Genomic DNA, 27248 nt, shown 5'->3' on the forward strand with positions numbered 1-27248 from the left:
CTTTCTCCAGATTTTTCAATGTGTCTTTACTCTGTAAAAAGTTTTCTTTTTTTTTCTTTTTTTAACAAATGGGATTATTAGTGAAAAGCGAAATCAAGGAAAACATATTGAGAGGAAAACAAAGAAGGAACCACTGAAGGCAAGCTGTTACACATTCTGACTGATTTTCCCATTAGCAGGAGAGAATAAGCAACAGAGGGAGTGATGAGAAGACAGTCACTGGCATCAAAGACGAACAACCTTCAAGTCATTAACCTCCCTTCCCAGAACTATTTTTTTGCACCAAACCCATGGAATTTTTCATCTCCATGTTTCTAAGTGTGTAGATAAGCAGGTTGAGCATGGGGACAATAATTGTGAAGAAGAGTGTTAACACTTTATCTTCTGGTAATGTGGCAGGTCTAATGTAAACAAAGATGACAGGTGGGAAAAAGAGGATCACGACTGTGATGTGGTAACCACAGGTGGAAAGTGCTTTATGATGGCTTTCTGCAGAATATGTGTGCATGTTATACAAAATCAAAATGTAGGAGGCCATCAAAACCCCAAAGGTCACCAGTCCCATCAAGCCAGAATTGGCAATGACAAAAAAAGCCAATTTTGTGTGTAGGCTAGTTTCAACAAAGGATATACATCACAGAAATAGTGATCTGTTTCATTGGGGCCACAGAAAGGTAAAACAATTGCAAGAAGAAAGAGACCAAGAGAATGAAGAAATCCCCACGCATGTGATGCTACGAGAATTGAGTGACATCTTTGTCTGTTCATGATGATAGCATAGTGGAGAGGGTTGCAAATGGCCACATAGTGGTCATAGGCCATCTTTGTGAGGATGAATACCTCAATACCCTCCAAAGAAGTGTGTGGTGAAAAGCTGTGTCATGCAATTTTTATAGGAAATGAACTTTTCCCCCATCAGTAAGTCAGTCATGAGTTTGGGTGTCACAATGAAGGTGTAGAAGAGATCTGAGAGTGCAAGGTAGTTAAGGAAGAAATACATGGGCTGGATGATTTGCTAACTGCATGTAATAAAAATCATGATGATCAAATTCCCTAACCAAACATCCAGATAACAGAGTAAGAAAAATAAAAAGCAGAGGATCCAGACTTTCTTGGCTGAAAAAAGTCCCAAGAGAATATATTCAGCAACATTATTTCTAGCTTCCATGATCTGATGATGTTCAAGAAAGTTAACTGAAATTACAAAAGTAATGAAACGAATCAATGATGAGAAAGTGGAAACCTAATATCTACTTAAAATGGCACCAATGCCTTTTAAAGACAAGTCATTTTGAGACCCACTCAAATCACTTTCAGGTAATAGAACTCTTTTGAATATCTAGTACTAATATTCTTCTAAGAACTAAGAATACAATGGCAAATTAGAGAAAGTTCCAGTTTTTATATAATTTAAATTATTTTTTGAGGAAGCAAGAAATTATACTTGTCAAGAATGAAAGAACAGATACTCTTAACAGTGTTAAGTAGGGTGACATATAATGCACCAACTTGGGATGTAAAATAGAGGTAACTACAGAATTTGCTTGATTAAATGGCTTCAAATGAAATCACAAAATTAGTGTAGGATATGTGGCTGGGTTTTACAGTGCTTGGCACATAGTCAATGTTAAATAAATATCAATTAAATTTAAAAAAAAAACTGGAAAGCAAACAATATGTTATAATTTTGAAGAAATAATAAAAGAAATAAGCAATCATCCATCAGTCAGGTAATTCATGATAAAACTGAAGAACAAACCATTTTTATGAGTGGACTCATAATCCTTTTTGATTTATATGAAGAAATAATTCCTTCACGTGAAATACTCCATGAAATTTTTATATTTCTTAAACTTTATTTGTAACATCTATAAGTTAGTGTATATACAACTCTGCTATTTCTATTTGCCTGTATTTCTCTTGCAAGATTATTTCCTCTTTCAAGGTAAATTTGAAACTATTGAGTTTCAAATAGTAAACTATTTGAGTTACATCTTATAATTACAGTTGCCTAGGTTGGAAATATTATAGAGAAATGGGATCCTTTAATTCCAAAATAGTTTTCCCCAAACACAATCCAGTAAACACGATGTAGCACTTCTTCCCTTAATTTCTTAGAGAATTCACCCACACAATCTGCATGACTATATAAAAGGATGTTATCAATTCTCTAATATAGGAGCACTTATACCTTCATTCAACTAATCATCTGGTAAATACACTATATGAATAGATAAAATACCTAATTTTTTCCCTCTCATTCTGTTGTTTAGTTCTTCATGCCCTAGGATCTCAGGCTCCCACTTATAAAATAAGAAATTAGATAATCTATGAAGATCTCTCCAGATTCCAATAATGTGTGACTGCTGATTCTCCATTAATTTGGGAAAGATATCTGTCTACCTCTCTCCTGCCTTCCCTTCTCTGCTTGATACATTGAGACTATAAAAAATAAAAAGTACAGTATCAGCAAGTGGTTATTTCATTACAGTTCCTGTGCCTCAGTTTACTTTTCTGTAAAACTGATGTAAAGATAATATCTCTTTATATGTGATTTTTTGAATAAAAATTACTAAATATGAAATTTCTTAAAGCATATCTGGAAAGTACTATACATTCAATAATTATTGGCCATTCTCTACAATTAATTAGGGCTTCACCTGGTGGCTCCAATGGTAAAAATCTGCTTGCAATGAAGGAGACCAGGTTTCAGTCTTTGGGTTGGGAAGATCTCCTGGAGAAGGGAATGGCTACCCACCTCAATAAATAATTTTGCCAGGAGAATTCCATGGACAGAGAAGCCTATTGGGCTATAGTCCATGGAGTCACAAAGAATCAGACACAACTGAGCTAATAACATATAATTCCTAAATATCAAGGCCCCAGAGAAAATGTAAGTATACCAGCTCAGGAATTGCATCTTGTACTATACTTCTCTGAACAATATAGGAAATATTATTAGTATTAATATCAGAAACTTTGGAGATAGACCTGAGTTCAGCACACCACTCTGATACTCAAATTCAAGAGTCTTCACCTTCTTTAACACTTTTTCCTTCTTCCTTCAAATAAGCATGCAGTGCTTAATTTACAGGACTATTGTGAAATGTAAACAAGTTGACATATACAGAACCTGATACTCAAAAACATGCTAGTTTCACCTCCTTCCTCTTGAAACTCCCATAGTGTTATAAATTTAGGAGGTCCTTACACTATTCAAGTAGTAGTAGATTCTAGCAATTAAGGTTATGAGTTCTGGATCTACATAGAATGAGATGCCAGCTCCAAAATTGTCTTGGAGCATAATCACAGACAAAATATGCAACCTCAACTTCTTCACCTATAAAATGAACAATGCTGTAATTAACTCTGAGGTCTGCTATAAAGATGTGATGAGTTCACTCATGTAACAGTTTAGGATGCAAAGAGTCGGACACGATTGAGTGACTTTCACTAGGACAGAATGTGAAAGTGAAATAGAAAGTCACTCAGTCATGCCCCACTGTTTGTGACCCCATGGACTCTACAGTCCATGGAATTCTCCAGGCCAGAATACTGGAGTGTGTAGCCGTTCCCTTCTTCAGGGGATCTTCCCAACCCAGGGAGCGAACCCAGGTCTTCCACATTACTGGTGGATTCTTTACCAGCTGAGCCACCAAGGAAGCCTTTAGGACAGACATTGATATATATTAAGAAAAAAACATTTAGTAAACATTTATTGTTATTGACATTATGTTTGTCATATCAGTGGGTATATTGTATTATTCCTACTATATATTTTGAGCTTATTTAAAATATGTAATATTGTAACATGGGATAAAGATAGATAGAGAAGACAGCATAGTTTCCCTGCCATGAACAATCTGTTCTTTCTCACTTGAAGTCTGTAGTTGCTCACATCAGAGGAACATTCTATCATGAAGCAAAATCCTTCTCTCTGGTATGGACTGCCATGGCTTCACCACGCTCCTGAAGATAAGTGTTCTGCTTATTTCAATCAGTTAATACTTTTGTTGTCTTTCTTTTCAACTAATTAAGCCTACTCAAATTAGACAGATGTTTGTATTTTCCTTTGATAATTTTTCTTCATTTCAAAAACCACATTATCTAAACATAGGAAAAAGAAACCTACCACTTAAATACTATCCATTCAAGTAGGTTTGAAAGCTTCATCATTCATTTTTGCCTCTGCATAATTTTAGAAGCATACTGGTGTTTTGATTTGATTTGATTTTTTTTTTTTTTTTAGTATTCAGTTCCTTCACGGCAATACTGTCCACTTATCTGCTGGGCCAGCCTATTCTTCTTCATATTCAACTTATTTCCATCATGGAATTCAAATCAAATCAAATGTATGAAATATTAAAAAATAAGTAAATCTAGTAGTATTTTGATAGCTGCTGAGAGATATAGCACTGATAACTTTAAGAGCGCATGTGCAAATCACAATTCATGATAGTTGAAGCCAGAATGTTTCCTCATATAGTAAAAGTAGCATTTTAAAGATTTTGGAATTTTTCAAAGTTTGGTTAGAATGCTTAGATCATAAATATAATCAGAATGATTCAAATATTCATTTTAAGGAAAGTCACTAGTATAATTAGGAACTGGATTTAACTCACCAGCTACTTAACTCGTCAGACAGATTTCTTATAAGATGAAGCTTCACACCTAAAATAAAGTCAGAATTTTAAAAATTACCATTTCCATGCAGCAACACATCTCTAACTGCATAAAATCTTACAAGAGAACTCATGAGTTCCACTGATAGTGATATATTTGGCAAATTGAACTAACTTTGAGATACTTTTAGCACCCAGTATTTCCATTTCTAAAAAGTAAATGTGTCTCTTTGATATTTTGCCTTTGCCTCTATAGAAAAGTTATATATATATATACATATATATGTGTATATATATTTGTGTTATATATATACATGTATACATATGTATATGATATATTGTATCATATACATGTATATGATGTATATGTATGTAATATATATATATATATATATATGATATATTCTTTTTGATGTTGAATTGACATTTAAGGAGAATTCTGAAAAAATGTTTAATATAGAATATGTCTCAATATCTCTGAAGATTTAGAAATTTCCCATCAGTATACTTTGCCAAAGATGTAAACCATAGCTTCAGTTTCTCAGTTTCTACCTAATAAATAAAAATACCAAAGTCCTTAATTACATTTCTCTATTGCATCTACATCCAAGGCACTATTATTTGACATGGGACGTGGAGACTATAAGGAATGTTGTATATAATGCCCATTTGTCAGAACAGGGCAGAATCAGTTAGCTGAGGGAGGCTGAAATGAGCTGCCATGGGAAATACTGAGAACCCTACGACCAGAATTAAAGTTCAGAGAGTAGACACAGAATTTAAGATTGAATTTTCCCTGGGAGGGGGGATTTTTTTTAGGGCATTACAGTTTCTAGGTGATGCCCGGAAAAGTCTCCTATGCTTTAGAGTGGTTTTTGTTTTGGTTGGTTGCTTGGTTTTTTTGGGGGGTGGACCCATGGGTTCTCTTGCCAGATGTACAGATTATTTCCTAATTTATCTTTGTATGGCTAACTTCTTACTAAAAAGATGTGCTTTTTCTGATTGAATTTTCCATATGTATTTTGTATAAAATTTATTTTAAAAAGAATTATAACAAAAACATAAAATGGTCTCATAAATTCATTAATATAAAAATACTTACTATTTCCTACTTCTAAAAGGTCTGACTTTTAGATAAACCTTACTATGTAAGGTTTTAGTAAGGTTTTAGATAAACCTTACTATGGAGAATGCATTTGCTGTTGTTTAGTTGCTAAGTCATGTCCAAATCTTTTGCAACCCCATGGAATGTAGCCCACCAGACTCCTCTGTCCATGCGATTTTGCAGGCGAAAATACTGGAGTGGGTTGCATTTCCTTCTCCAAGGTAATTTATTGCGCCAGGGATCAGACTCACATCTCCTGCACTGGGGGCGCTAGAAAATGCTTCGCGGTGACGAAAGCAGGTCTTTGCCCTCAATGAGGCTGGAGACTAAAGGAGACAGACAATGAAATACACAACAACAACAAAACACGCAAATGTATAATTACAAATAGTATATTTTAAATAAATGAATAGGAAGCTGTGGGTCTTTTCTTTTTAATTTATAGAAGTTTTACTCAGCTGCGAATCTTCGGCTGTTTTATGTTATACAGATATTTATTATTTAGTTGTCTTTTGAATTTTACTTTATGCAATTCCATAAAACAATTATATTTTCTCATCCATTTTGTACCTGAAAATGTAGTATTTATATCTGTTCAAAAGCTGAAATCATACAACTGAATTCATCTTTAAAAAATTTACTTTGAAGAAAAATTTACTTTGTGTTTATTGTCTGTCTGAAAGCTTCTAAGATCTTTTCATGTATCCTTGAATTTTTTTAAGCAGTCAGTGGGTATCTGTGAATGGATCTATTTTTATAGTTTCTTTTAAAGCTTATTGTTTGTCAAATGATGCATTTTTTTATGTTATACCTGGCTTCCCCCCCCCCCTTTTTTTCCCATTTATTTTTATTAGTTGAAGGCTAATTACTTTACAATATTGTAGTGGTTTTTGTCATACATTGACATGAATCAGCCATGGATTTACATGTATTCCCCATCCCGATTCCTCTGGGTCTTCCCAGTGCACCAGGCACGAGCACTTGTCTCATGCATCCAGCCTGGGCTGGTGATCTGTTTCACCCTAGATAATATACGTTTCAATGCTGTTCTCTCGAAACATCCCACCCTCGCCTTCTCCCACAGAGTCCAAAATTCTGTTCTGTACAGAACAAATGACGCATTTTAATAGAGAACATATTTGTGTTTTTATACAAATGTTTAATGAACATGTCAAAGATTCTCTTGAACTTATAATTAATATTTAATATACAAACCAGTAAGATGTTACCATTGGTTCAGACAACAGTTCCCCACATATTTATAGTCAGTAAGGGGTGCTAAAATGAATTTATAAGTTGATGCAAAACTAGTCAAATATACAAAGGGCTATCACTAACCACATTTCACCTGACGCAATTTGAATTTCTATGGCCAGAAGTTGTTGGCATTGAAATTATTTTGTGTGAATGAACTTCTCTATTTTGACTTGCAAAATATTTTTGTCAAAGTTAATGAAAGGTGGATAATAACCTGAATGCAAGAACTGGTAAGGTCATTCACTAAATTACCAAGAATTTCATCATGGTTTCTTGATATTTTACATGCTATTAATGATCCAGCTGGAGAGAGAAATATGGCTGATGCTCTTGAGAAGCTGATAAGGGAGGAGATCAAAGTGCAAAAGTGAAGGAATTCCCTAGTTAATGATTGATATTGACAATGCCATGTTTGTTTGCTTATTTTATTAACCTACAGTCTATTTAAAATGCAGTGCTGGTTTCAGGTATGTAGTCATGTGATTCAATTCATATATATGTGTGTTTATATGCATGTATATTTTCCATCTCATTATGTTTTCTCATTTTCATTATAGGTTATTACAAGATATTGAGTATAGTTTCCTGTGCTATACAACAAATCGTTGTTGTTTATCTGTTTTATATTTCATAGTCTGTATCTGTTAATCCCAAGCTCCTAATTAATCCCTCCCCTCCCCTTTTCCTTTTAGTAACCCTAAGCTTGTTTTCTGCATCTGTGAGTCTGTTTCTGCTTTGTAAATAAGTCCATCTGTGTAATTTTTTTTTTTTTTTAGATTCCACATGTAAGTGATAGCATATATCTGGTTTTCTCTGTCTGAATTACTTTACTTAGTAAGATAACGTCTTGGTTCATCCGTGTTGCTGCAGTCTCCAATTATTTTAGTAATCCATATTCACGACTTTTATTCCAAGGGTAAAAATAAAACAGAAACATTTGTGTTAATTTTTGAAGTTTTATTTTTCAATAATACAAGTCTGGTTGGTTGGAGGATAGAGCTTCTGAAGCAGAGCGACACTTTGAGGGCTGGTTGGTCTTCTTATCAAAGACCCTGCTTATTTCACACCATAAGGTGATCTTTCACTTTCCTGCTCTGTTATGTTTTCTGACGTGTATACTGTGCACGCCCTATCCAGGAGTTTTCAGAAAGCTGTTAAGAGCTAGGTTTAAAACAACAAGCAAATATGTTAGGATACTTTTGCAAGAATTTCTAGCACATACTTTTAGGTTTATTTGCTGGGCATTTTAAGCTGAGTCATAGAACTATGTTATTTTTCTTTTTGTATTGTGTACCCATTTTGAGAATTCTCAACACTGACAACTCATTTTGTATCTAGCATGGCTCTCTCTACAACTTGAAAACAAATTCTCATGCAAGAAAATCAAACCCATGTCTCCCATATTTCAGGTGGATTCTTTACCGTCTGAGCCACCAGGGAAGCCTAGTCAGAACATGACATTAATATGAGTCCCATTCTCACACCTTCACTGCTCCAAAGGAAAGTTATTATCAGAATGGTTACATTTCTGATGCATAACAGGAGACTGGGCAATAAAATAGCTCATACTAATTGACTACTTACTGTGTGACCAAGCAGTGTTTCAGTCCTGCACATATCCTCACAAGACTGTGTGTTGGGCTATTATTACCACTTGATGGATGGTTTGTTGAGTATATGTCCCAGTCCTCATAGTTAGTAAGCAATTCTGGGTCCAGAACTCATGCCCATCCGAAATACACACTATTAGGTGGTAGAATTAGCCAGAGTTGCAGTTCACGTTTACACGGACAGAGTTGGGAGAGACAGTTCCTTAGAACAAAAGAAAAGAGTCCTAGTGTTGGACACATAAGAAGCTCCAGATGCCACTGGCTACAAAATTATCAGAGTAGAAAGCTATATTTTTAAGAAATATAGTTGCAGGTCTGAAATTTGGTCTTTTAGAATATTCTTTGAATGATGCAAGTAAATGTTGGAATTATCTTCTAAATCATTGCTACATGGAATTGGCTTTATTGATTAAAGTCACGTACAAGAATGGGCTGTGTGGGTTCTCAGTGTTGATTTGTATTGTATGATGCCTTTGATAGTCGACTGCTAAATACGTAAATTGATTACACAGCCTAAAGATCAGACGGGAAGAGGAGATATAAATAAGAAAACAAGAAAATTAGAAAAGAGCACAGCAGAGAGTCTGGATAAATCCAGGGAGTTGTAAACTTTTGTCCATATTTGAATCTATATGTTGCTAAAACAAAACAAAAAACATAGGCAAGCATTATACATTTAAAAGTTTTCAGTGTATAAAATTCATACATTCAATAAGTTCAGTGGTGAAAATCAGAGGTATCTTTTAGTTCATTTTCTTTCTTACTGTGATATGGCACCAGAGTTCTTTATGGTTTTCTTCATCTCCGTGTTTCTCAGCATGTAGATTAGAGGAATGAAGAATAAAGGAGCGAAAAATAACACCACCACAGTGATGTGGGAACTGCAAGTGGAGAAAGCTTTGCAGTGATTCTCTACAGAGTAGGACCTGACCATGTAAGATAACAAGACCACAAAAGTCGCCAGGTCCAGGAGGCCCGAATTGGCGATGACAAGGAGACTGATTCTGGTGGTGTCAGTGCAGGCCAGTTTCAGCAAAGGATACACATCACAGAAGTAATGATCTATTTCATTGGGGCCGCAGTAGGGTAAAAAGATGGCCAGAAGAAACTGACCAAAGGAATGCAGGAAGCCCCCAGCGCCAGAAGCAGCAATCCTGGCCCCACACTTCTGTCTGGTCATGGTCAGAGTGTAGCGCAGAGGCTTGCAGATGGCCACATAGTGATCATAGGCTATCCCCGTGAGGATGAAGACCTCGATCACTCCAAAGAAGTGCATGGTGAAGAGCTGTGTCATGCAGCCATGGTAAAAAATGGTCTTCTTTGATGCCAGCTGGTCAGCGATCAACTTGGGGGGTCACAGTGGAGGTGTAACAAAGGTCTGCGAGGGAGAGATGACTCAGAAATATATCGACTGCTTGATAAGTTGACTGGAGGCGATAGAAATCATGACAAGTAGGTTTCTGATAAGAATTCCAACGTAACAAAGTAAGAACAATAAAAAACAGAGAATTTCAACTTCCTTTTTCTGAGAAAGTCCTGAGAGAATAAATTCTGTGACGTTATTCTTATTTTCCATGACTCAGAGGAGTTTGTAGCCACACAGTTAGTTATCAATCTTTATACATATGTAAATACAATGATGCATATTATTCCTTGTCATCAGTTCAGTTCAGTCACTCAGTTTGTGTCTGATCCAGCTCTTTGTGACCCCATGGACTGCAGCATGGGCATTTTATAATGGAAAGGGTTCAAAACTTGAAGTAATTAGCCTCCAACTAATAAAAATAAATGGAGAAAAAAGATTTTACTTTTATTTTGAAAGACTTTCCTTACGCTCTTTTTGTCCCTATCTGGAAAATATTAATTCCTCATAAACAACTTTGATACTTGATTTGAAAACTAACACTGTATAATGTAGTATATTTACATAACCATTCTATTAGCATGTATTATCAACCATAACTGGATATTATTCCTTGTTAGAATTCAAGAAATGGTACTGTAGAAAAAAATCAGTCATCTCTTTCCTATTCTCACTATAAGTTATTGAGAAAATAGACACAGAATTGAAACCCTGAGAGACAATAAAACAGCACAAATATATGAGATATAATATGTGGATAATGTTATATGTGAGAAATTTCCTTCCATCCATACTAGGTGGAAATGTGATAAACAGAAAAAAGAATCAACAAATTTGGAATCTTGAGATATACATACATGGCCAAAATCAGCTATATTTATTTTGTGCCTAATTTACAATTGTGCTTCATTTACAAATAAAATATTGTATTTTATAGTCAAACAAAAAGATAACAAGCAAAGTATAATTACGTCTATTTTTTTTCAAAATACATCATCTCAAACTTTAAAAATATGTGTTTTAGATGTTCACTAAGGCACTTGAGGATACTAACAAGTTTCACTTGAGTTTTAGTCTCCCACAGTGTCTTATTAACTTGCATAAATTGGTTTCTTTCTAACTGATGTAGTCAAACTGTTCAACTCTTTCTAATAATCAGTCATCTTGAAAATATTTAATTCTTTCTTTTCCTATATCACATGTCTTGATATCTCAGGCTGGCTTTTCTTTCTTTCATTTCTGTTATTTTTACCTCCTTTGCCTCCTAGTCACTGCTATAAAGTAATGTAAGACCAGATCTAATAATGTATTTATAACTATTACACCTTTGAATAAACAAATATCTTTCTACTGGTAGAAGTTCAACAAGCATAGACTAGAGAAAACTACTGAGAACTAATAATTTCACTAAATCACACCAAAATTATCGATTTCAGCTATATAAAACACAGGACCTTAGTAATTAAAATATTTTATTTCATTTTCTGAAAACTTCAGAACCAATATATTCACAATTCACTTTCAAATCTGTAATGCTCCTCTCCTTTTTCATTTACAGAGAAATTGCCATTCAAACCTGTGTACATAAAATGGGGTTTGGAAGAGTAAAACTGCAAATCTATATAGTATACGAGAGTCATCATCAATGGCCACAAAATGACATTTAAATATTTATCATACTGAATAGTGAAGAGGGGATATTTGTAGTGATGAAATAGGCCATCTCATTCAACTAGCAATTGTGTTTTAGGCTTTTAAAGTTATTCTCAGTAATTTAAAAACATGCAATGCTCTATTTTAACTTCTTCCCTAAATTATATTTTTCTGATCTGGTAGGAAACAATGTAAATTAAATATCCAATCACAGATTATTCTTTGTATAATACTTGACTTGTTGAATGAACAGATCAGTTAACTGCTTTGAAGGTGGAATTTTGAGGTTTTATTCAAGTTGCCGTAGGAAACTCGTGGTTCCTCTTGAGGAACTATGGGGATGGCAGTGAACCTCTCGTGGCTTCTCAGGGATGTCAGGCCTCCTTTCTCGTTGCCAGAGACACTTTGGGATTCTTCTCGAGTTGTGGCAGGAAAATCTGGACGCATCTCGAGTTGAGGTGGAAATTCCAGTGTCCGTTGCTTGTTGCGCCAGGGATCTTGTGGTTTGTATCGATTTTCAAGGGGAGTCAGTCATCATCTCCTGTGGAGGCATGGAAGCCCTCCCCATTTCGAGATGAGGTGGGGAACTCGGGCTTTTTCTAGAAGTGCAAAAAGGGCATCAGACCTCCCTTAGTGTTGTGAGAGGAAACTCGGAGTTTCATTTAAGTCGTTGCCATGGAATCAGTACTTATATCAAGCTGAGGGGGAACACGATGTCCTTTCGACTTACAGCAGGGACCTCTGGGTTCTTCTCGAGTTTCAACAGGTGAGACAAGGCAGCGCATCTGGTGTGAGTGGAACATCGGGATTCCTCTCCAATCGAAGAATGAGAATCGGCCCTCATCTTGAGATGTTTGGGGCGGAGCTGTTCTTGAGTTGCTGTGCTGACCTCGGGGTTCCTCTAGACTTGTGACGGTGTGCTTGGGCAATCTCTGGAGTTGCTTAAAAGAAGTCAAGCCTCCTGTTGTGTTTGATGGGGAACGCGGGATTGCTCTGGAACCAAAGCAGGGAATTCGGGCCTCATCTTGCAGTGAAGTGCATGTGGTTTTTCTCGAGTTGCGGTGGGAACCTGGGGTTTCCTCTCGAGTTACGACAGGGATGTTCTTTAAATGCTCGTGTTTTCTCAGCAACGAAAAGGCTCCTGTTTGGTTTCCAAGGGCACCTTGGGATATTGCTCAAGTCGTGGCAGGGCAGTAGTTGACTAGGTAGGGAGACACAGGGTCCCTTTCCAGTTGCCACTGGGATATTGGAAATCCTATCAATTTTTCAAGAGGAGTCAGGCATCATCTCCTGTTGAAGCAGCAACCTTGCATTCCTCTTGAGTTGTCAAAGCACTGTTAGGCATCCTGTCGAGATGAGGTTGGCAACTAGGGCTATTTCCAGGGTCTCAACAGGTGATTAAGACAATCCTTTATGTTGTAAGAAGAAACACGAGCTTGCATACGAATCACTGCAGGGAAATCAGGCCTTACCTCAAGTCAGGGGAACTTGGTGTCCATTACACTTGAGGCAGCATACTCAAGGTCCCTCTCACATACCTATAGCCGAGAGTAGCCTCCTCTGGAGGTGCCAGTGGAAAGTCGGCATTCCTCTCGAGGTGAAGCAAGGGAATCGGCCCTCATCTCGAGTTGATTTGAGGTACACCGAGCTCTTTCATCTTACTGCGGTGACCTCAGGGTTCCTCTAGACTTGTGACAGTGTTCTTAGGGACTCTCTGGAGTTCCATCAAGGAAGTCAAGGCTCCATTCGTGCTTGATGGGGAACATGGAATTGCTCTGCATGCAACGCAGGGGAATTGGACCTCATCTCGCGGCGAGGGGGAAGTCTCATGGTTTTTCTCGAGTTGCGGTGGGAACCTGGGGTATATTCTCGAGTTACGATGGGGATGGCCCTTCCAAACACGGGTTTGTTCAGCGACGTCAGGACTCCTGTCTTGTTGCGATTGACACGTTGGTATTCACCTGAAAGCTTGCAGGGCAATAGGAACGCCTCTCGAGGTGAGGCGGGAGACCCACTATCCCTGTCCAGTTGTCACAAGGATATTGGGATTCCTATCAAATTTTAAGAGGAGTCAGACATCGACTCCTTCTGAGGCACTGAACTCTGCGTGCCTCTCAAGTTGTCAAAGGGATGTGAGGCCTCCTGTCGAGATGAGGCTGGGACTAGGGCTTTCTCTAGGGTCTCCACAGGGGATTCAGACTTCCCTTCCTCTCGTAAGATGAAAGATGAGCCTGCATTCAAGTCACTGCAGGGAAATCTGCCCTTATTTTAAGTCAGGGCATGTCGGTGTCCATTCCACTTGAGGCAGCAAACTCAGGGTCCCTCTCACATACCTATAGCTGAGAGAAGCCTCCTCTTGAGGTGCTGGTGGAAAGATGGCATTCCTCTTGATTTGAAGCCAGGAAACAGCTCTCATCGTGAGATGATTTGGGGCATTTGGAGCTTTCTCAAGTTGCTGTGCTGAACTTGGTGTTCCTCTAGACTTGAGACGGTGTTCTCGGGGAAACTCTGGAGTTTCCTAACGGAAGTCAAGCCACTTGTCGAGTTTGATGGGAAATGCGGGATGGCTCTGGAGCCAATGCAGGTGAATCGGGCCTCATTTCAAGTTGATTTGAGGTGCACGGAACTCTTTTGTGTTGCTGTGGTGACCTCAGGGTCACTCTAGACTTTTGATAGTGATCTTGAAGACTCTCTGGAGTTCCATCAAGGAAGTCAAGGCTCCCTTCATGCTTGATGGGGAACACGGATTTGCTCTGCAGGCAATGCAGAGGAATCGGACCTCATCTCGCGGCGAGGGGGAAGTCTCATGGTTTTTCTCAAGTTGCGGCGGGAACCTGGGGTATATTCTCGAGTTAAGGTGAGGATGGTGTTCCAAAACTCTTGTTTTTTCAGCGACGTCAGGACTCCTGTCTAGTTGCGAGGGCCACCTCGGGAAACTCCTCGAGGGTTGGCAGGGCAATAGGGATGCGTCTCGAAGTGAGGCGGGAGACCGAGGGTCCCTTTCCAGTTGCCACAGGGATATTGGGATTCCTATCAATATTTAGAGGAGTCAGGCATCATCTCCTTTGAGGCATTGAACTACTCGTGCCTCTTGATTTCTCAAAGGGATGTGAGGCCTCCTGTCAGGATGAGGCGGGGAACTAGGGGTTTCTCTAGGGTCTCCACAGGGGATTCTGACATCCCTTCATTTTGTGAGATGAAAGACGAATCTGCATTCAAGTCACTGCAGGGAAATCCAGCCTTATTTTGAGTCAGGGCATCACGGTGTCCTTTCCACTTGAGGTAGAAAACTCAGGGTCCCTCTCACAGACCTATAGCTGAGAGAAGACTCCTCTTGAGGTGCTTGTGGAAAGGTGACATTCCTCTTAAGTCGAATCCAGGGATTCAGCTCTCATCTCGAGATTATTAGGGGTACACGGAGCTTTTCTCGAGTTGTTGTGCTGAACTTGGTGTTCCTCTAGACTTGAGATGGTGTTCTCGGGGAATCTCTGGAGTTCCCTAAAGGAAGTAAGCCACTTGTCGTGTTTAATGGGGAATGTGGGATGGCTCTGGAACCAATGCAGGGGAATCGGGACTCATTTCAAGTTCATTTGGGGTACACGGAGCTCTTTTGTGCTGCTGCCGGAACCTCAGGGTCCCTCTAGACTTGTGACAGTGTTCTTGGGGACTCTCTGGAGTTCCTCAAGGAAGTCAAGGCTCCCTTCCTGCTTGATGGGGAACACAGAATTGCTCTGCATGCAATGCAGGGGAATCGGGTCTCATCTCACGGCGAGGGGTAAGTCTCATGGTTTTTCTTGAGTGGCGGCGGGAAACTGGGGTATGTTCTCTAGTTACGGTGGGGAAGGGTCTTCAAAACTCATGCTTGTTCAGCGACGTCAGGCCTCCTGTCTAGCTGTGAGGGACACCTCGGGATTCTCCTCGAGGTTTAGCAGGGTAATAGGGACGCCTCTTGAGGTGAGGTGGGAGACCAAGAGTCCCTTTCCAGTTAGCACAGGGATACTGGGATTCCTATCAATTTTCAAGAGGAGTCAGGCTTCGTCTCCTTTTGAGCCACTGAACTCCGTGTGCCTCTCGAGTTGTCAAAGCGATGTGAGGCATCCTGTCGAGATGAGGCGGGGAACTAGGGCTTTCTCTTGGGTTTCAACATGGGATTCCAACATCCCTTCATCTTCTGAGATAAAGAACGAGCCTACATTTGAGTTACTGCAGGGAATTCCGGCCTTATTTTGAGTCAGAGCATGTCGATGTCCATTCCACTTGAGGCAGCAAACTCAGGGTCCCTCTCACATACCTTTAGCTGAGAGAAGCCTCCTCTTGAGGTGCTTGTGGAAAGTTGGCTTTCCTCTTGAGTCGAAGCCAGGGAATCATTTCTCATACTTTTTGAGATGATTTGGGGTCCTTGGAGCTTTTCTCGAGTTGCTGTGCTGAACTTGGTGTTCGTCTAGTCTTGGGACGGTGTTCTCGGGGAATCTCTGGAGTTGCCTAAAGGAAGTTAAGCCACTTGTCGTGCTTGATGGGGAACACGGGATGGCTCTGGAGTTAATGCAGGTGATTCGGGCCTCATCTCGAGTTGTATTGGGGTACACTGAGCTCTTTCATGTTGCTGCAGTGACCTCAGGGTCCCTCTAGACTTGTGTCAGTGTTCTTGGGGACTCTCTGGAGTTCCATCAAGGAAGTCAAGGCTCCTTTCGTGTTTGATGGGGAACATGGAATTTCTCTGCATGCAGTGAATGGGAATCAGGCCTCATCTCACAGCGAGGGGGAAGTCTCACGGTTTTTCCTGAGTTGCGGTGGGAACCTGGGGTATGTTGTCGAGTAATGGCAGGGATGGGACTTCAAAATTCGTCTTTGTTCAGCGACATCAGGACTCGTGTCTAATTATGAAGGACAACTTCGGATTCTCCTCGAGGCTTTGCAGGGCAATAGGGATGCCACTGGATGTGAGGCGGGAGACCCAGTGTCCCTTTCCAGTTGCCACAGTAATATTGGTATTCCTATCAATTTTCAGGAGTAGTCAGGCATCGTCTCCTTTTGAAGCATTGAACTTCGCGTTCCTCTCGAGTTGTCAAAGGGATGTGAGGCCTCTTGCTGAGATGAGGTGGGGAACTAGGGCTTTCTCTAAGGTCTCCACAGGGGATTCTGACATCCCTTCCTCTTGTGAGATGAAAGACAAGCCTGCATTCAAGTCACTTCAGGGAAATCCGGCCTTATTTCGAGTCAGGGCATCTCGGGGTACATTCTACTTGAGGCAGGAAACTCAGGGTCGCGCTCACATGCTTATAGCTGAGAGAAGCCTCCTCTTGAGGTGTTTGTGGAAACATGGCCTTCCTCTTGAGTCGAAGCCAGGGAATCAGCTCTCATCTCGAGATGATTTGTGGTACATGGAGCTTTTCTCCAGTTGCTCTGCTGAACTTGGTGTTACTGTAAACTTGGGACAGTGTTCCTGGGAAATCTCTGGAGTTCCCTAAAGGAAGTCAAGCCACTTATTGTTTTTGATGGCGAATGCGGAATGGCTTTGGAGCCAATGCATGGGAATCAGGACTCATCTCAAGTTGATTTGGGGTACACAGAGCTCTTTCGTGTTGCTGCAGTGACCTCAGGGTCCCTCTAGACATGTGACAGTGTTCTTGGGGACTCTCTGGAGTTCCTCAAGGAAGTCAAGTTTCCTTTCCTGTTTGATGGGGAACACGGAATTACTCTGCATGCAATGCAGGAGAATCGGGCCTCATCTCATGGCGAGGGGGAAGTCTCATGATTTTTCTCGAGTTGCGGCGGGAACCTGTGGTATGTTCTCGAGTTGCGGCGGGGATAGCCCTTCAAACTCGTGTTTCTTCAGCGACTACAGGACTCCTGTCAAGTTGAGAGGGACACCTCGGGATTCTCCTCGAGGCATGGTTGGGCAATAGGGACACCTCTGGAGGTGAGGCGGGAGACCCAGGGTCCCTTTCCAGTTGCCACAGGGATACTGGGATTCCTATCAATTTTCAAGAGGAGTCAGGCTTTGTCTCCTTTTGAGACATTGAACTCTGTGTGCCTCTCGTGTTTTCAAAGGGATGTGAGGCCTCCTGTCGAAATGAGGTGTGGAACTAGGGCTGTTTCTGGGTATCCACAGTGGATTCCGACATCCCTTCATCTTCTGAGATGAAGGACGAGCCTGCGTTCAAGTCACTGCAGGGAAATCTGGGCTTATTTTGAGTCAGGGCATGTCGGTGTCCATTCCACTTGAGGCAGCAAACTCAGGGTCCCTGTCACATACCTATAGCTGAGAGAATCCTCCTCTTGAGATGCTTGTGGAAATTTGGCATTCCTGTTGAGTCGAAGTCAGGGAATCATTTCTCATATTTTTTCAGATGATTTGGGGTCCTTGGAGCTTTTCTCGAGTTGCTGTGCTGAACTTGGTGTTCCTCTGGTCTTGGAACAGTGTTCTCGGGGAATGTCTGGGGTTGCCTAAGCGAAGTCAAGCCACTTGTTGTGTTTGATGGGGAATGCGAGATGGCTCTGGGCCAATGCAGGGTAATCGGACCTCATCTCTGACTGCAAGATAAGGCCCATTTCCCCTGCATTGCAAACAGAGCAACTCCGTGTTCCATATCAAACACAAAAGGAGCCTTGACTTCCTTGATGGCACTCCAGAGAGTCCCCAAAAACACTGTCACAAGTCTACAGGGACCCTGAGGTCACCACAGCAACACAAAAGAGCTCAGTGTACCACAAATCAACTTGAGATGAGAGCTGATTCTCTGGCTTCGACTCAAGAGGAATACCAACTTTCCACAAGCACCTCAAGAGGAGGCTTCTCTCAGCTATGTGTTCGTGAGAGGGACCCTGAGTTTGTGGCCTCAAGTGGAATGGACCCCAAGATACCCTGACTCGAAATAATGCTGGATTTCCCTGCAGTGACTTGAATGAAGGCTTGTCTTGCATCTCCCAAGATGAAGGGATGTTTGAATCCCTTGTGGAGACCCTAGAGAAAGCCCTAGTTCCCCGACTCATCTCGACAGGAGGCCTCACAATACCTCTTGACAACTCGAGAGGCACCCCTAGTTCAATGCTTGAAAAGGAGATGATGCCTGATTCCTCTTGAAAATTGATAGGAATCCCAGTCCCTGTAGCAACTGGAAAGGGAAACTGGGTCTCCCGCCTCACCTTGAGAGGTGTCCCTATTGCCCTGCCAAGCCTCAAGGAGAATCCCGAAGTGTCCCTCCCAACTAGAAAGGAGTCCTGATGTCGCAGAACAAACACGAGTTTTGAAGGGCCATCACCGTCCTAACTCGAGAATATACCCCAGGTTCCTGCTGCAACTCGAGGAAAACCATGAGACTTAACCCTCGCCGCGAGATGAGGCCTGATTCCCCTGCACTGCATGCAGAGCAATTCCGTGTTACACATGAAACAAGAAAGGAGCCTTGACTTCCTTGATGGCACTCCAGAGAGTCCCCAAGAACACTGTCACAAGTCTAGAGGGACCCTGAGTTCACTCCAGGAACACGAGACAGCTCCGTGTACCCATTTCAACTCGAGATGAGAGCTGATTCCCTGGCTTCGACTCAAGAGGAATACCAACTTTCCACAAGCACCTCAAGAGAAGGCTTCTCTCAGCTATAGGTATGTGAGAGGGACCCTGAGTTTGCAGCCACAAGTGGAATGGATACCGAGATGCCCAGACTCGAAATAAGGCCGGATTTCCCTGCAGTGATTTGAATGCAGGCTCGTCTTGCGTCTCCCAAGATGAAGGGATATCTGAATCCCCTGTGGAGACCCTAGAGAAAGTCCAACTTCCCCACCTCATCTCGACAGGAGGCCCCACATCCCTTTGACAACTCGAAAGGCACGCGGAGTTTAATGCTTCAAAAGGAGACGATGCCTGACTCCTCTTGAAAATTGATAGGAATCCCAGTATCCCTGTGGCAACTGGAAAGGGACCCTGGGTTTCCCGCCTCACTTCGAGAGGTGTCCCTATTGCCCTGACACGCCTGTAGGATAATCCTGAGGTCTCTCTCGCAACTAGACAGGAGTCCTCACGTCGCTGAACAAACACGAGTTTTGAAGGGCCATCCCCGTTGTTACTCTAGAATAATCCCCAGGTTCCCGCCGCAACTCGAGAAAAACCATGAGATTTATTCCTCACCGCGAGATGAGGCCCGATTCCCCTGCACTGCATTCAGAGCAATTCCGTGTTCCACATCAAAGAAGAAAGGAGACTTGACTTCCTTGATGGCACTCCAGAGAGTCCCCAAGAACACTGTCACAAGTCTAGAGGGACCCTGAGGTCACCGTAGTAACACGGAAGAGCTCCGTGTACCCCAAACCAACTCGAGATGAGAGCTGATTCCCTGGCTTCGACTCAAGAGGAATACCAACTTTCCACAAGCTCCTCAAGGGGAGGCTTCTCTCAGCTATAGGTATGTGAGAGGGACCCTGAGTTTGCGGCCTCAAGTGGAATGGACAACGACATGCCCTGACTCAAAATAAGCCCGGATTTCCCTGCAGTGACTTGAATGAAGGCTTGTCTTGCATCTCCCAAGATGAAGGAATGTTTGAATCCCCTGTGCAGACCCTAGAGAAAGCCCTAGTTCCCCGACTCATTTGAACTGGAGGCCTCATATCCCTTTGACAATTCGAGAGTCATGAGGAGTTCAATGCTTCAAAAGGAGACGATGCCTGACTCCTCTTCAAAATTGATAGGAATCCCAACACCCCTGTGGCAACTGGAAAGGGACCCTGGGTCAACCACCTCACCTCGAGAGGCGTCCCTATTGCCCTGCCAAGCCTTGAGGAGAATCCCGAGGTTTCCCTCGCAACTAGACAGGAGTCCTGGCGTCGCTGAAGAAACACGAGTTTTGAAGGGCCATCCCTGTAGTAACTCGAGAATATAACCCAGGTTCCCGCCGCAACTGGAGGAAAACCATGAGACTTACCCCTCGCCGCGAGATGAGGCCTGATTCCCCTGCATTGCATGCAGAGTAATTGCGTGTTCCATATCAAACGCGAAAGGAGCCTTGACTTCCTTTGTGGCACTCCAGAGAGTCCCCAGGAACACCATCACAAGTCTAGAGGGACCCTGAAGTCACTGCAGCAACACGAAAGTGCTCTGTGTATCCCAAATCAACTCGAGATGAGAGCTGATTCCCTGGCTTTGTCTCAAGAGGAATACCAACTTTCCACAAGAACCTCAAAAGGAGGCTTTTCTCAGCTGTAGGTATGTGAGAGGGACCCTGAGTTTGAGGCCTCAATTGGAATGGACACCGAGATGACCTGAGTCGAAATAAGGCCGGATTTCCCTGCAGTGACTTGAATGCAGGCTCGTCTTGCATCTCCCAAGACGAAGGGATATCTGAATCTCCTGTGGAGACCCTAGAGAAAGCCCAAGTTCCCTGCCTCATCTTGACAGGAGGCCTCACATCCATTTGAAAACTCGAGAGGCACGTGGAATTCGATGCTTCAAAAGGAGACGATGCCTGACTCCTCTTGAAAATTGACAAGAATCCCAATATCCCTGTGGCAACTGAGAAGGTAACAGGCAGGAAGGCCAGGGGTCTCCAAATGGAGGAAAGAGGCTGCAGGCGCCAGACATTTTTCTCTCTCTTAAGCGGCAGGAAGAAACAAACCAGTGATATGTTTTTCCTTCTCTATACAAATTTAAAAGGAGGTTTCTCTTCACATGCTGTGTTGCCATGACACCTGGTCTCACCTAAAGCTAACTACTCTCAAACCTTGAGTTAACCAATACATTTCTTTTTCTTATGGAAATGTTGTCTTAAGCTATGTTAATGTACCCCAGACTCTATCTTCAAGTTGGTTCTGCCAAACGGCCTAACTTACTTACTCAGGTATTATTCCCCTAATTTATGTAAACGGAACTATTTGTTGGTATCCTGCCCTTCTACAAGATTCAAGTCAATCGTTTTATGGCCAGGGGTGAGTTATCTGGTGCCATTCTAAACTTTATGACATTCCTTTCTTTTCATTAACAGACTGTAAGTGACTAAATAACATACAGCTAAAGACTAGGAGGGGGTACTCTTTTGCCTCCTTTTGATGCCTATGTCAGAAGCTTTCTCTATCTCCTTTACACTTTAATAAAACTTTATAACACAAAAGCTCTGAGCGATCCAGCCTCATCTCTGGTCCCAGATTGAATTCGTCTCCGCCGGAGGCAAAGAATCCCGGCGTCTTATCGTTTAGCAACAACCTTTCATCTTGGGGGCTTGGCCGGGATCCTTCAGGACAAGGTAAGGATGCTTGGAGCTCTAGTTCTTTGTTCTCCGAGCGAACACGTTTTCTGCTGTACTTTATTAACTCCACAGTGTGCTTGTTTGAATGAATGAAATGCCCTGCGCGAAGCCAGTGAGGAGCCCTGCTTTGTGGTTCCACAGCGACCTCATAAGGCTTATGGCAGAAACCTGTCGGGGGTTTACACCGTCCTGCTAATGCCAAGAGGCAACCAATGTCTCCTTCGGGAACCAACCAGAAATGGGCAAAATGTGTGGACCGAACTCTCCTTTCTTGGTCAAACTTTTTGGTCTCTTTGACCATTTCATATCTCCTTGGGAATTAAAAGTACTAACCTTATCTATCAGATCTTAGACTTTCACGGGACTTGTGACCTATGTTGCTACTCTACTGTGGTCTAGGTCTCAAACTGGGATTGGTAGTCAGGAAGTGCCTAGCCTTGCTAGGCATAGAAAGTATGGAAGCTAGATGGAGCTCTAACTCCCAGAGCATCTCTGAGGTTAAAGGTTACTCGGATTGGAACTGCAATGGTTTTTTCCTTTGGTAACACAAGCTCTTAGTGGACCAGAGGAGGCTTTTATACCAGTGTGGTGACTCTTGGAAGGAACATCTCAGTTTCATGTTTGTATCGGTCTTACTGTGCACAGGCACTCAGGTGACGAATGTGTCCCCCAGAGGTCTTAGCTTGGAAGGCATTCAGGAAGGCTACTCTGATTGCACCCCGGGTGGCATCAGAGGCAAGCGAGGTGAAGAGCTGGACGTCAGTCAGGGATGCCATCAGGTCTACCCCTGGTGCATCCCCACCCCACCTCGGTGGTAGAACCGGGAGGGACAAGTGTGACGCCTGTGTCGGTAAGGGACAGACTAAGTCCGACCAGGAAGGAAAAGCTTTGGGTGTAACGTCTGTCTACACCCCTATCTAGAGCAGGGAGGGACGCCTCTGGTAGAAAAAATGGCGCTGGTCGCTTTTTTTCCCTCTCTTACAGATGGGAGCTAACAATTCCAGCCTCATTCCTTTGAACTGTATCCTGAAAAACTGGGATATATTTGATCCCCAGGGCTTAAAGAAGACACACCTGGTCTTCCTATGTGATACTGCATGGCCACGGTACCCACTGAGAGGCAGGCGGTCCCAGCTACAGAACCAGACTGGGACTATAACACTGCTAAAGGAAGATGGGATCAGAGTCATTTTGTCAGATGTATTCTTGAAGGACTCAGACAGGCGCGTTCTAAGCCTTTAAACTGTGGCAAACTGGCAGACATAGAACAGGAGGAGAAGGAAGCTCCTCGTAAATTCCTAGATACACTGAGAGAAGCCCTTCGCAGATTCACTGAGATTGATCCCAAAAGTGAACAGGGGAAAGTGATCTTAAAAGATAGATTTCTCACTTAGTCGGCTCCAGATATTCGCCGTAAGTTATCAAAATGGGCGTATGGACCAAATCAGTCTTTAGATAATCTGTTACAGCTGGCTCAGAAAGTCTATTTTATTTTTTATTTATTTATTTTTCAGACAGTCTAATATGGTAGGGAATATGAAGAAAAGAAAGGAAGGCAGAGAAAGACGAAGGAAAAGGCGGAAGCCCTCGCAATGACTATGAAAACCGTTCTTAAACGGCCTGAGAAAAATGCCCAGAGGGACCCATGTGAAAAGGGATGGGCTTGCTTTTACTGTGGAAAGGAGGGGCATCTCAAGCGGGATTGCCCTCAGGCTTCTAAGCCGCCCCCGGCTCCATGTCTGGTCTGCAAGGGACCACACTGGAGGAGAGACTGCCCCCAGAGGCGTAGGTCTCAGGGGTCTGACTCTCAAGACCATCAGGACTGAAGGTGTCCAGGGGTCCCCACACAAGCTCCCATCCTAATTACACCTGAGGAACCCTGGGTATTAATAACTGTGGGGGACCAATCCGTCAATTTCCTTTTAGATAGTGGGGCAACTTACTCCGTGCTTACTGAAGTCCCTGGCCCACTTTCTTCCCGATCCGCTTCCGTAATGGGACTGTCTGGATGAGCCAAAAGGTATTACTTCAGTTATTCTCTATCGTGCAACTGGGATTCTGTGCTATTTTCACACGAGTTTCTGATCATGCCAGAGTCTCCCTCACCCCTTTTGGGGAGGGATATACTGAGCAAGGTCCATGTCTCTGTTTTCATGAATATGGAGCCCTCCCTTTCTCTCCCTTTAGTTGAGCAAAATGTGAATCCTAGAGTATGGGCTGATGGAAAATCTGTGGGTCGAGCACAAAATGCTATTCCTGTAGTTGTCAAGCTCAAAGACCCGCACTTATTTCCCACATAAGAAGCAGTATCCACTGAAACCTGAGGTTAAAGAAGGGTTAAAACCCATCATTGAAAATTTAAAAGAGCAGGGACTGTTAGTTCCCTGTAACAGTCCATGCAACACTCCTATTTTGGGTATAAAGAAATCAAATAATAAATGGAGATTAGTTCAAGATTTATGAATAATAAATGAGGCTGTGGTTCCTTTACACTCTGTGGTGCCTAATCCTTATACTCTATTGTCTGAAATTCCTGAATGAGCCAAATATTTTTCAGTAATTGATTTAAAAGATGCCTTCTATTCAGTGCCTTTGGTGGAGGAAAGTCAATTTCTATTTGCCTTTGAAGACCTCATGCAGCCAGCTTCCCAGTTAACCTGGACAGTTTTGACTCAGGGATTTCGTGACAGTCCTCACTTATTTGGGCAAAGTTTGTCACGGATCTACAAAACTTTAATAGCTCTGAAGTGGTAGTGTTACAATATGTAGATGATATTTTGCTCTGTGCTGAGACAGCGGAAGCTTGTTCACGAGCCTCAGAAGATTTCTTAAACTTTCTGGCAGGCTGTGGTTACAAGGCATCAAGAGAAAAGGCTCAATTTGTCAACAATCTGTTAGATATCTGGGTCTAATCATATCAGAAGGGACTAGGGCCATTGGCCCTGAGAGAATTAAACCTATACTAAACCATCCCCTACCTATGACTTTAAGACAATTGAGAGGATTTTTGGGAATCACAGGCTACTGTCGTATTTGGACTCCGGGCTATGGGGAACTTGCCCGGCCTTTATATAAACTTATAGCTGAAACTCAGCAGGCCCAAACTAACAAACTGTTTTGGTCCCCAGATACTCAAAAGACTTTTAAGGTTCTTCAGATGGCTCTCCTGCAAGCTCCTGCTTTGAGTTTGCCCAAAGGGTCAGAATTTAACTTGTTTGTCACTGAAAGAAAATGTATGGCCTTGGGAATTTTGACACAACCCCGAGGGCCTCACCAGCAACCTATTGCTTATCTAAGCAAAGAATTAGATGTAATTGCACGTGAGTGGCCCCACTGCGTAAGAGTAATTGGGGCAGCGGCTTTATTAGCACCTGAAGCTTTAAAAATAATTAATGGACGAAAACTTACTGTACTGACTTCTCATGATGTGAGTGGAATCTTAAATTCTAAGGTTAATATTTGGATGACAGACAGTAGGCTTCTTAAATATCAGTCACTGTTGTTAGAAGGACCAGTAACTAAGCTTAAAGTTTGTGGAAATTTAAATCCTGCCACTTTCCTTCCTGAGAAGGATAATGAAACACCTGATCACGATTGTTCCCAATTCCTAACTTTAAACTATGCAGCTCAGGAGGATCTAATGGATACCCCATTAGACAATCCTGACATGGAAATATTTACAGATGGCAGTTCTTTTGTTCGAGATGGAAAGCATAAAGCAGGTTATGCTGTGGTGACTTCTGAACAGGTTTTAGAAGCAAAATCTCTCCCACAGGGAACCAGTGCCCAATTAGAGGAGCTTGTGGCTCTGACCCGAGCTCTAGAGTTAAGCAAAGGGCAACGGGTAAATATTTACACTGATTCTAAGTATGCTTATTTGACTTTACATGCTCATGCTGCAATATGGAAAGAAAGACAGTTTAAAACAGCAACAGGAGAACCCATTAAGTATTTCAGAGAGATTGAGAGACTTTTAACTGCTATCTACTGTCCTAAAGAAGTAGCGGTTATGCATTGCAAAGGGCACAGCAGGGATGGGAGTAAAGTAGCTGCCGGTAATCTGTTAGCTGACTCTCCAGGCAATAAAGTGGCACTTTACAAAACCCCCTCCCTACAGACGCCTTTGATCTGGATAGGTCCTGTGGAACAGGAAAAACCACAATATACTGAGGAAGAATTAGAAAGATATGAAAAAAGAGGAGCAAAGATTACTGATAAAGGATGGTTACAGTCCGAGGATGGACGATTAATAATTCCTGAAAATGCTCAGTGGAAAATTCTTAAGGGTTTACATCAGAGTTTTCATTTGGGTGTAGAAAGTACTTACCAGATGGCTTCTCGTTTGTTTGAAGGTAAAAGTATAATGAAAACTTTAAAGAACATTATCAAACGGTGTGAGGTTTGTCAGAAAAATAACCCAAAGACTGAAAAGCTAGCAAAATCTGGATTACAACGAAAGGGAAAGTATCCTGGAGAGGACTGGGAAATTGACTTTACTCATAGGCCAAAAGCTAATGGATATTCTTGCTTACAAGTTTGGGTGGATACTTTTACTGGATGGATTGAGGCATTCCCCTGTTGTAGTGAACAAGCTAAGGAGGTTATAAAGATTTTAATCCATGAAATTATCCCCAGGTTTGGGCTGCCATGGAGCCTTCAGAGTGACAATGGCTCTGCCTTTAAAGCTGCTGTAACTCAGGGGGTGTCTAAATCTCTAGGAGTAGAGTATCACTTGCACTGTTCCTGGAGACCCCAATCCTCAGGAAAGGTTGAAAAAGCTAATGACAGTATCAGAAGACATTTGCACAAATTAACTCAAGAAATGCAAGACAACTGGATTAAAGTCCTACCCATAGTTTTAATGAGGGCTTGAACTGCCCCAAAAAAGGAGGGACTGTCCCGCTTTGAATGTATTTATGGAAGGCCTTTCTTATGCACAGAAATTATTATAGATCCTGACGCCTTGGAATTAACTAATTATGTAACTCAGCTCTCAGCTTTTCAACAGGCATTAACAGAACTCCGGGAGATGACTCCTGACCCAGCCTGTGAATCCAACAAGCCTCTATTTGAGCCAGGAGCTGAGGTCCTCATAAAAACATTGGGATCTGGGGGCTCAACCCTCGAGCCCATCTGGGAAGGCCCTTACTAGGTTATTCTTTCTTCTCCCACAGCTGTCAAAGTGCCAGAATTGATTCATGGGTACATCACACTCAAGTCAAGAGGTGGCACCCTGACCAGAACTAAGTGATGTCATTTTATGTTTTTACTTTCTATGCTCTGACTTTGTATGTTTCAGATGGGCCTGATAATCTATGTGAGGCTACTTCTGCTGACTCCAGAAATCCTGAGTCTGCCCTTTGATCCTCAAGATAATGCCTTCCTGTCCTGGGCTCACTCCTA

General features: G+C 42.0%; 1 pseudogene; it reads right to left on the minus strand.

Moving 5' to 3' along the window:
- Positions 1-250: 250 nt before the first annotated feature.
- Positions 251-9888, minus strand: LOC136164064 (olfactory receptor 4P4-like; annotated as a pseudogene).
- Positions 9889-27248: the final 17360 nt, after the last annotated feature.

This window comes from Muntiacus reevesi, chromosome 3 (assembly GCF_963930625.1).
Source record: "Muntiacus reevesi chromosome 3, mMunRee1.1, whole genome shotgun sequence".
Taxonomy (NCBI): Eukaryota; Metazoa; Chordata; class Mammalia; order Artiodactyla; family Cervidae; genus Muntiacus; species Muntiacus reevesi.